This window comes from Peromyscus maniculatus, chromosome 6, assembly GCF_049852395.1.
Source record: "Peromyscus maniculatus bairdii isolate BWxNUB_F1_BW_parent chromosome 6, HU_Pman_BW_mat_3.1, whole genome shotgun sequence".
Classification (NCBI taxonomy): domain Eukaryota; kingdom Metazoa; phylum Chordata; class Mammalia; order Rodentia; family Cricetidae; genus Peromyscus; species Peromyscus maniculatus.
The window spans coordinates 96,177,430-96,189,458 of record NC_134857.1 but is presented as its reverse complement, the minus strand read 5'-3'; positions in this window follow the sequence as shown (position 1 = coordinate 96,189,458).

Genomic DNA, 12,029 nt, shown 5'->3' with positions numbered 1-12,029 from the left:
CAACATCTAGTTGGGATGATTAATGAATGGTCCTCCCACACAACTGTGCAGTGGCCATATTAATCCAATCTAATTAAACCAAATCAACCCCAACTGTTAGTCATCTCCAATCTAGAGATGGCTGTGTTGACACGGAGTAAACGGTAGGACTAAAAATAGCAGATGCAAACTGACAAGTTCCGGCAGAGCCAGTCTGCCTTCGCTACCGAAGACATCACTGCTTCAGCATCTCTCTCTCTCTCTCTCTCTCTCTCTCTCTCTCTCTCTCTCTCTCTCTCTCTCTCTCTCTCCCTCTCCCTCTCCCCCCTCTCTCTCTCTCTCTCTCTCTCTCTCTTTTTCTCTCTCTCTCTCTCTCTCACACACACACACATACTCTCTCTCTCTCTCTCTCTCTCTCTCTCTCTCTCTCTCTCTCTCTCTCTCTCTCTCCCTCTCTCCACTTCTGCTTTACCAACAGCCTCTGGGCAGTTATGATTTAGAAAAAAGACCCCTAAGATCAGACAGCCTTCTTTGTCAAGTTTGGGTGTCTCCTGAATGCAGAGCATTAGTGTGCCACCATCCACCCCTTTGCTTGCATTACAGTGTCTGAACACTCCCAGACTGTAAGTTGATCAAGTTCCTTAACCCCATAATCTAGCCGATAGAAGGTAATCGAATACCACCTCTGCCCATGTGATAGGGCAGAATGCCTCTGTCTTCTCACCTGAGTACAACAGGCTTGTGCCACCCAGAAGAATGAAAAGGTAACTCAGAATATGTGGGGTCCGTACAGCCCAGGAGGATATCCTTATGAAGAGGAGGAAGTATGGGCCCCACAAATCGCAGGTCAGTGTGCTTGGCTCCCTGTGGGTTTTAAGAATAGCTTGTGTTGAAACAAGCCATTGGTTTGCCTGCTTCATGTTTAGGATTTTGAGATATGTGTGCATGTGGGTGTCTTTAGCCCACCTGGAGGCATTCTTAAATGATACCTAGAGTTTCTATCTATTCGTTGTCAGTGAGTTGAAAGCCCTTTAGGTGTAATGCTGCCAACAAAGTCTAGTGGGTTAAATGTCAAAGATGTTGCTCTGTCTCGAAAAAGGGAGTTTGACAGGTGCAGATGTTTTTGTGAGGTGCAGATGTTTTTGTGAGTAAGCGGCCCTTTGTCCTGCTGGTCATTGAGACTAGTGCATTACTTTCCTCCCGTAAAATACAGTATGTCTCTTAGAAACCATTTCATTTCTGACTTCTCTGAATTCCCTGCACAGTAGGTGACTACCCCATTATGTGTGTGTGTGCCATGTGTGAGTGTGTGCTGTGTGTGTGTGTGTGTGTGTGTGTGTGTGTGTGTGTGTGTGTGTGCTTCTTCCATCCTTGAGAAGTTATGGAACAGTTAAATTCTCTTTAAGACTTCAGGGTCTGCCATTCATTTAGGTCAGTAGTATAGTTCTTTATTTTAGAACCTCCAGGAAGGTTTGCAGAGACCCTGCCGTTACTCAACCTCATTCTACAATCTCCTTTCACACGGCTTATAAACCCTTCCTAATGTTACGATTATTTAGAGCCCTACTGAATGAGAGCAGCATCTGCATCTGCTGCCTGCAGCCTGGACCTGGAGTGCTCCCCCAGTCCCGGGCCGGTCAGCTCTTTCCTTTGTTCCCATTTGACAGAGGAGACAAGCACAGTTTCCATGAAGCAATGCAGGGCAGCTGCACAGCTAAGAACGCAAGGGCTTGAATGCAGGCGCTAACACTGAAGGCCACCTGGTCAAGGCTCTCCTGAGTGCTAACCGTCCTCAGACCCAGGGTTTCGCTGAAGGATGGCGAAGCAGGGAGGCAACAGAAAGAGGAGCGGGGGAGGGGAGGGGAGGCTGCTGTGGTTATCAGGTTGCCTCTAATTTTCCTCACCTGAGTTTTATAGCGGTTGTGAAGATAACAAATTGGTCCAGAAAACTGGCTAGTCTTTCCACGTAGATAATACTATATTTTATCTATTGTTAATTTTATTGAGAACTTCCTTAGTCCATATAAAGTTTTTATCACCTCCTCATTCCTTCTTCTTCAGTCCCTCCTCTATTACCCACACTACTTTTCCCAACTACATGATGTGCTCTCTCTCTCTCTCTCTCTCTCTCTCTCTCTCTCTCTCTCTCTCTCTCTGTTTTTCTATCTGTCTGTCTCATGGTTGTGTCTCAAGATGTGAGCTCTCAGCTCTTCCTTTGCTTAGCCACCATGGACTCTACCCCCTGAAACCATAAGCCCCAAATAAACTCTTTCTTCTCTCAGTTGCCTTGGTAATGCTATTTTATCACAGCAATAGAAAAGTAAGACATTTACTGAGAAGCTAAGGTTGACCTTGAACTCCTGCCTCTGCCTCCCTAGGGCTGGGATTATAGGCGTGAGCTACCATTCCTAGCTCTGAATATATACTTAAGCTACAGGTAGTAGTGTACGCTGCAGATTCAATGTGTCATGTGATATAAAGGAGGGTACCGAGGATAAATCCGAGGTCTAAGGCCTAAGGCCTTTTTCTAGGGTCAATGTCAATCAAATGAGGTGATGCTTGTGTGGGGATTAAGCTTCTTATTTTAAGCATCAGAAGTTTGGGGCCCGGAGAATGAGCTTTGCAAGACTGCACGTAGCTCATAGTCAAAAGCCACAGGACTAGATGAGGTCATAAAGGAGCGGCGGCGGAGGTGGAATCATATGGGCTCTGAGTGCCGAGGGCTCCGGTGTAAGAGAGCTGAGGAAATAAGGGGCAGAGTCGAGCAAAGCAGGGGTCCACTAGACAGAAAAGGAACCAGCAGATGAATCGGAGGAGCCGAGGAAGAGGGTGATTGGAAAGGGAGAGAAGAAACAGGGTTCAGTGTTGCTAGCCAGGAAAGTAAGACGAAGAGCGGGAATTAGGGAGATGAGCAGGGCCCTGGTGACTGTCACTAGGGTAGCTCTGATAGCTTTGGTGGGATGTGACAGAAATCTGAGTGCAGTATGTTCAAGCCAGAATGAGCTGAGAACATTTGAAGATGGGAGCTAGAAAAAATTTGAGGAATTTTGCTAGGAAAGGCAGTAGAGAACCTACACACACACACACACACACACACACACACACACACACACACACACACACACACACAGGTATGCTAGTGTTTGTGTACCTGGATCCATGTGGAGACAGTGGACAAGCTGGGTGTGTCGTGTCGTCCCCCCCCCCCTTCTCCCTTGTTTTGTGTGTTTTGGGTAGAGGATCTCTCACCAGGACCTGGGCTCGTGGATGAGGTGTGGCTGGCTGGCCAACAGGTCCCAGGGATCCTCCTCCTGGGCTTCCCTGGCACTGGGCTTCTACGTGTGCCACCATACCTGGCTATTTACTGTACTGTGCTGGAAACTGAACTGAGGGATGGCTGTGGCTTAAGCGCCAACACTTTACCAGCTGGGCTATCTCCCCAGTCCAGAGAAAACAGCATTTCATTTGACTAATCCAGAGACGCTTATCATTTTTGATTTTTTTCCTCTGGTGCTGGGATTTGACTCAGGGTCTCATGTATGCAAGGTGAGGCATTCAATAAATCAGTTACATTCTCATTCCTCTGTGTTATCTTTGGTACAATGCACCGTCTCTTCCCGCTTGCCAATATCTGTATCTCTCCATGCCTGGGGTTATTTTCCTTCCTTGAATCTTACATGTGAGCAACAAAGAGAAGTGCCAGGATACTACACCATGGAGCAGCTCTCAACCCATGGGAGATGGGAGCCAGTAGGTAAATCTCTTCCTATTTGGGGGAAGAGGAGGTGGCTGAGCTCAGGGTAGTGGTTTGGCACCATTGTGTAGTGTGTCCATGGGAAATAAGTTCCAGCTGTTCATGGCAGTTGTGAGGCTAGCTAGCAGACAACATCCTCTACCGACTGTCTCTTCTTCCTCCCTGACCTGATTGTCCCCACTCTCCAGACGGTGTTTCCTGTAATTCCCACACAAATTACTTGTACTTGAATCTTTGTTCCAGGGGAACCTAAGTTAAAATACTTCATATTTAAGTATTATGTAAACTTCAGTGATGCTCTATGGCCCCATGTTCTGGGAGGGCCACACGAGCCGGGGTGTGGACGCGCCTTGCTTCTCCACACCTTCCTGATTCCTCTCTCCAGCTGGCTCTTCCTGACTCATATCTTTTATAATAAGTGCTAACTTACAGTTTAGAGTTGGCAAAATGTGTGCTTAGAAGTCTCCTTTTTAACTAATGCTTTTGTGGGGGGCAAGTTCACTCAGTGCATTAGAAAACTGCAAGATCACAAAACTGCTAACAATCCTGGGCTTCTTGTTCTATCTGTAACAATAAAACAGACACATTTGGTCTTTGTTCCTAGTTCCTGACACGGATTGTCCAAAACTCTTAAAATTTTCTCACTGATAAGGGTGATAGGATCATCTTCTGCAATCTATAAATGGCTTTAGACTACATTTGAGTTTATGTTGCTGGGGTGACCCTAGATAATTTCATGATGGTGGATGGTTACTAAAGAAACAAAGCTCTGCCGGGCGGTGGTGGCGCACGCCTTTAATCCCAGCACTCTGGAGGCAGAGCCAGGTGGATCTCTGTGAGTTCAAGGCCAGACTGGTCTACAGATCGAGATCTAGGACAAGCACCAAAACTACACAGAGAAACCCTGTCAGAGAGAGAGAGAGAGAGAGAGAGAGAGAGAGAGAGAGAGAGAGAGAGAGAGAGAGAGAGAAACCAAGATCTCCATGCATTTGGCTCTACCCATCTGAGGAGGAGAAAGGGGCTGGAGATTTAAAGGAATCATTAATGTTTAGTGATTTATCAACTATTCCTAGAAAACAGGACCTCTTAGTAAAACAAATGCGGTGGTCAGAGATCTTCCAAATTGGTGAACACTTGGAGGTGCCGGGAGGGCAGTGTGCCCAGCGAGAACATGGAAGCTCTGTTGTTCTTCCACGCCTTTCCTATGCCTCTCCTCAGTGGGCTGTTCCTGACGCGTCCTTTATAATAACCTGGTGATGGTAAGAAACGTTCTCCTGAATGCTCTGAACTATTCCTGCAAACCACTGAACAGGAGAAGGAAACTGCAAGGACCCTTGAAGATTAGCTAGCTGCTCAGTAAGAAGTACGGATGACAACCCAGGTCTTGCAACTGGTATCTGAAGTGAGACAGTCTTGGGGGTAGGCAGTCTGACTTGTGGCATTGATGACTCCAGGAGTCAGAATTCAGTTGAATGACAGGACCCCCAGTCTATGTTGGCAGAGGAGCGCTGGGTGTGGAGAAACCCTTACACATTTGTATTGGAAGTGCTAAGAGTAAAAATAGCAGGGGACTCCCAGAACAGAAATTCCTTTAAAAACATACTTATTTCTTTGATTTTTAGTCATTAGTGCGCTATGAGCAATGCACTAAGGGATGAGGGGAAAAGGTTAATTTCATGCCAGGCATATTAATTTTGCATCTGTGATGTCTAATTATATAAAGTCTGAGGAAATTATTAAACAGTAATGCTCAGGGATCTTGGGTAATTTTCCTTTTAGGATACTTTATGAATATTAATTATTCAACCAGGAATCTTTGAAGGAGACAGGTTTTTTTTTAGTCAAGAGTGGGTTTTTAACTCTCTTTGAGAGACCAGTTTTTTCTCAGTGTAGTATGTTCACTTGCTATTAAAATAAACTTCTATATAAGTATAGAAAGAACACCAGATACTCCTTTTTAGTACTGCCAAACATGTCATTTCTCTTCTCTCTATAACTATTAAACTCGAAAGTGTTTTTAATTTAAAATAACCTGGTGGCTTGCCCGTTAAATTGTGGAGGCTCTTACTCTAGGAGTAGAACATCAATTCTTTCCTCATCTGCATTTCAGTATCCTTGCATCCATGTTTCCCGAGAGAAGAAAAACCGGTGCAAGTTTCTCCCCCATTCTTTCTTTACCACATCTTAAAATGTTGACATGGCTGCCAAACACTAAACCAGTATGGTGCACCAATCACTGATATTACAAGTTTTGCAAAAGCAAACTTATTTTTATTTATTTATAAGGCATCAAGCATGTGGAGACCAGGAAAAGCCTCGACTCTGTCACCTTAGGGTTATGGTTCAGGATATGGCTCAGTGGGCCAAGGTGCTTGCTGCCCAGGCCTGGAGACTTAAGATCACTCTCTGGAGGAGAGAACTGACTCAGTCAATGGCGCCCTCTGACCTGCACCCTGGCACGACTGCCTGATGTACACATAGAGCGTGCACACACACACACACACACACACACACACACACACACTAATAATAACGAATATAAATAAAACAGAGAAGTGAAGAAACAGATTCCTGAGGTGTTGGGAAAGGCAATTGATAGTAAGCAGAAGCAAAATTATTGGCAGAGTGCTTATGCACAGTCAAACTTCACGCTCTCCACGGACCATGCGCTGAAAATGACTGTGTTCGTATTAACTGAGTGTGCAGGGTTTGCTCACAGAAAGTCAGGTTACCCAACAGACACGGGGCTCAGGGGAAGGGACACTAGTTTCACCTGGTTTAAGAGAGAGTTCCCCCAAAGCAACTTAGGAGCCATTTCCATGTGACCCATGCATCCAAACTGTCATTTGCAATAAAGTCAGTGGGGATCTATTATTTAAATATGAGGCCTTTGAATTGGTGATGAAAGAAAGAATGAGTTGACTGTGAGGACAGGAAGACAAGGAATTGAAAGCCAGAAATACCTACTCAGCAAATTAGAGGCCAGCCTGGGCTACATGAGACCCCGTTTAAAAAAGCCAAAACCAACTAAGAGAAAACCAAATGAACTAACCAAGTAGCCAACCAAACAAGTGAAATGAAGTGGTTTATTCAGGTTTCTCTTCCACTTAGCCATTCTCCACAACAAATTCTGCTTTTTGAAAAATTACGTATATTCTTTCTTGAAGAGAATTATTTGAAAGATGTATACTCAATGTGTACCTACACTTGCTGTGTTCTAGCAAAAATGGTTTCATCTTTGTGATGCGGTGAGGTGGGCGTTCTTGTTTCCACCTTATGGACCAGGAAGACACAGACAAGATGTCATCACCTTGCCTGAGTTCCCACTACTAGGTGAAGGGACCAGCCTTCAGCCATAGACCATCTCCAGAGGCAGTGTTCCCACCTGCCTATTTTCTGCAATGTAGACTTTGCCTCTGGAGAATCTCAAACCGATCAGTCACCTCTCCTGAGCATCAGCTCTATGTACCCAAGCTCTTCATATGTGTCGCCACCTCACTGTCCAGTAAACGCTTTTAATTCTACATAACACAAACCATGATTGGAGGCCCCGTTCTTATAAGAACACCCCATGGCTCTGTTTTAGAAAATGGCATCACCATCCGGGGGTAAAGGCTCACAGTTCTGGGAGCTATCATTTCCCCCTCAACTTCTGTCTACATCTATTCTGCGTATTTGTCAGTCCTCTTATAGATTATTTTGTCCCTACTGACATCAGATAAGGGTGATGTAGTTGTGCATAAATCACATTCACCATACAGAGTCATATATCTGGACACTGATGAGCTGGTGAAGTGCTCCTCTCTCTCCTTTATTTTTTTATTTTTTATTTTTATTTCTTTTTTTTTTTTTTTTGAAAGGTTTTCTCTGTGTAGCTTTTCGCCTTTCCTGGAACTCACTCTGTAGCCCAGGCTGGCCTCAAACTCACAGAGATCAGCCCACCTCTACCTCCCGAGTGCTGGGATTAAAAGTGTGCACCACCACTGTCCGGCTCTCTGATTTATTTTTAAGGCATGCTTTCACTATGTAGCTCAGGCTGATTCCAGTTCACAGCCCTCCCTGCTCTGCTTCCAGGGAGCTGGGATTTCAGGTATATGCCCTCACACCCACTACAAATGTCTATTTGTGAACTGAAAAAGGGAGTCTATAAGCGGATGCGGCGAATTCAATGTAATGAAAAGAGGAAGCGCTGATGAGTTTGGCCAAGTAACCAAGTGAGGTTTCTGGTGCCTGGTTACAGAGTGGTGCTTGTCACATCTGAGACTCAGCCTCTGCTTGTGGTACCCTCTAGTCAGATGTTATATTGAAATGGAGCCCTGCAAGGGGATGGCCCTTCATTCTGGGTTATACTGCGATGTTTTTGTATATCCACTGATGTCCTAATTTTGAGTTTTAAAGTGAGGAGTGGGAGAGATGCTCCACAGTGAAGACCTTGGGCTGCTCTTGCAGAGGGTCAAGCCCCATTCCCAGCATCCATGTCTGATGTCTTACAACATCTATAATCCAACTCCAAGGGACCTAGTGTTGCTGGTCTCTATGGGCACCTGCACTCATGTGTACGTACCCACACACAGATATACATAATTAAAAATACAATAGATCTTAAAATTTAAAGATTTATATAAAAAAACGTAGAAGAAACTCTAAAGAAAATGTAAAAAGGTAAGATATTAACCACCTGTCCCAAACAGCTATTTCTATGGCTTAATGAAGATGAACTGCTCTCTGGATGAAATGTGAGATTTTATTTTTAGAATTATATATTAAATCTGCAATTAAGTCCATAAATGAAATGTTCATAAAGTTTATTCATATGCGTTTTATTTTAAATCAAGTTTCAGAGTAGTTCCAGAGATAAATGGGGTGATGTTGAAGTTTTTCTAAAACGAAGACATTAGCTGTGTTGGAACTCACCTGTAATCCCCGTATTCAGAAAGCTGAGGCTGGAGGATTGCTACAATTCAAAGCTAGCCTCAGCTACATATCGAATTCCTCACTAGCTTGGACTATAGAACAAGACCTTGTCTCATAAGGTAATAGTAAAAACAAAATCGGAGACACTGTTAGTTCTAAATTTTTATTTCCAGTGCTGGGGGTTGAACCCAAGGATTTGTGTATGCGGGACGAGTGCTCTACCATGGAGCTATAACCACAGCCCTGCAAAGTTTACATCAAAAAGCAACAGATGTTAACATAGCACATAATAAACAAGTCATCTATAGTCCAAATATTCTAAAACTATCGTTTTAGTATATCATCTTTTAGCCATCACTTAAAACACATTTATTTCTTAGATGATAATTTTTAATATTTTTAAAATTTAAATTAAAAAAAATTCCTTTTATTCTATGTGTATTTGTTTGCCTGCATGTATGTTTGCATACCACATTTGTGCAATGCCCTCAGAGGACATTCTATCTATCTGTCTGTCTATCGTGTGTGTGTGTGTGTGTGTGTGTGTGTGTGTGTGTGTGTGTGTGTGCGCGCGCGCGCGCGCGCGCGCGCGCGCGTGCGCCAGCCAATATAGACCATGTGACACGTGGTGATCAGAGGACAACCTTGCTCCTGACTACAGACATGGTGCGATCAGGTGTGATCTCACTTCGGCCCTCATTTTTCTGGTGTGATGGTTTGGATTCTCACACTGAGTTACCAAGTTAACTCAGCCCTTCCCTCCTGGCTGGGCTTGTCCATCTCCGTACCTAGTCCTCCCCTAGAGCCTTCCAGCTCCTTCCTTACATTGCTTCTGTCAAGTTGTCACAGGAAGGAGAAAAATAACAAACATGCATATAACACGGCTTCTCACAACGGAAATATCAGTGCCCCCAAAGGTGGAATATAAGCCTTTATTTGGCCTTGTTATCAGTGAGTTCTTTTTCTGAATCTTTTTGTCAGCGAGTTGTCCATACTGAGTAGGAAGAGGCAAGGGTCTGTTCTAGTTTTTACTTGGAACTCAGAGCTCCCAATAGAGTTTCTTCTCTTTGGTGAGTGATTTCATCACTCACCAGAGAGTTTGCTGTCAAAAAAGGAAGAGGAAGTCTGTGGCCTGGCACTTACATGTAAGTGTAAGGACCCAAACCCAGAACCCACATAAAAAATGGACAAGGTGGTGCATGACTGTAAGTCCAGCACTCCTAAAGGGAGGTGGGCAGTAGAGACAGGCTCTCCAGAAGCTTGAGGGCCACCTAGTCTGGATATGCATCAGAAAAATAACAAAGACCCTGTCTCCAACAAGGTGGGAAGTGAGATTGACATCTGAGGTTATCTGCTGACCTCCACATGCATGCTTTGGCATACGTGTACCATGTGCCTATATTCTCTCTCTCTCTCTCTCTCTCTCTCTCTCTCTCTCTCTCTCTCTCTCTCTCTCTCTCACACACACACACACACACACACACACACACACAGAGAGAGAGAGAGAGAGAGAGAGAGAGAGAGAGAGAGAGAGAGAGAGAGAGAGACAGAGACAGAGACAGAGACAGTAGACAGAGGGACAGAGAGGGAGAGAAGAAGGAAAGAAGGAGGAAAGAAGGAGGAGGAGGAGGGAAGATGTGTGGGGATTACTATAAATTTAGACTTTATGCTACAATACCTAGTTGTTTCTATTCATGCCTTTCACAGGATTCTTATCTGTTACTAAGAATCTTTACTGTTTTATGGATACTGCACCATCAATTGCCATCTGGTTATATAGTTTCCAGTCTCTAGAAGCTTTCTCTGACTACCATTGCTGGAAGCATCAAGGGCTGACTCCTTTTGAGTGATGCATTAGGTCATTTGCAGTCTGGTTCTTGTTTCCAGCCTCACCAGCACTTCCCTGGCCCAACCACAGGAAGCTATGTCCCAGCCAAGCAACCGAGCATGGCTCATAAGGCACTGACGTCCAGAGTTGGGGGAAGAGCGAGTGGGACAAGGTAGGTGAGGCAGGTAGACATCTGGCGAACTTCACAGCATCCCGAAGGGGAAAGCTGACTCCAGTTAAAACCCACTTGGCCTACACTGGAAGAATACAACAGGGAAAGCTTCCAACTGGACCAGTCTTTGGGTCCTAAAGATACAAACACAAGGCTAAGCTTGTAAAGCACAGTTGTGGCTCTGCTGAGATCTCGGGGAAGATGTGATGTTGCCCTGGAGACAGACATTGAAGGATTCAGGATGCATTCTGAAGACAGAGCAGGAAAGTCACATCAAGTAACTGGCTGTAGAGGATTCGTAGCTTAGAATTGTCTTGAGCAACTGGATGAATAAAGTATGCACAGAGCTGGAGAATTCTGGAGGGGGAAGCGTGGAGAGGCAGGATAAGCAGAGGTCTGCAGCAGTTCAAGTGTTAGGAGAGGGCTGGGTCTGGAGTTTTGTCATACTCTACTCTGTGGATATGGCACTACAGTAGGCAGTTGGTAATATTTACTACAATGAGGCTTCCAGAGGACTGCAGATGCAGAACAGTGGAAGAGTGCTTGCCTTTCTGCATGGATCAAGTTTTGGGTTCAAAGCACAGCAAGACAAAAAAAGAAAAAAAGAAAAAGAAAAAGATGCTTCTAGAACTAAAATCACATTGAGAAGCACGTATGGAGGGAAGGGTGAAGCAAATCCTCTGGGACAACCTGAGTAGGCACACTGTCAAGACTACCAAGGGAGGCTTCATTAAACAAAGACATAGGAGCTATGTCTGCAGCCGCTGAATGCCTTTCTTCTCTCATGAATAGATGGGGGTGTGAGGGTGGAATTCAGAGCACATACAGTACAGAGCTTCCCCCCAAACAAAGCCTCTCGGGAGCCTAGGAAGCTGAGTAAGCATGCTTCCTATGTTAACCTGTTGTTTCTACATTGTTTTTTTTTTTTTTTTTTTTTTTAAAAAAAAAGACTTATTTTGTCAGGGGGCAGTATCGCACACCTTTAATCCCAGCATTCAGGAGGCAGAGCCAGGCGGATCTCTGTGAGTTCAAGGCCAGCCTGGCCTACAGAGCGAGATCCAGGACAGGCACCAAAATTACAAGGAGAAACTCTGTCTCGAAAAACCAAAAATAAATAAATAAATAGAGACTTATTTTTTATTATTTTTCATTATGTGTAGTGTGGGGATGTGCACACGAGTACCAGCATCCACAGAGGCCAGAGGCATTGGATCTTCCTTGAGTTGGAGTTATAGTTGTGGGCTTCTGAATGTAGGAACTGGGAACTGGGTTCTGGTCCTCTACAAGAGCACTATATATTCTTAATGACTGAGCCATCTCTTCAGCTCCTGGAAGTTTCTTTATTTTAAGAGTTATTTATTTGGAGACAGACTCTCTGGCCA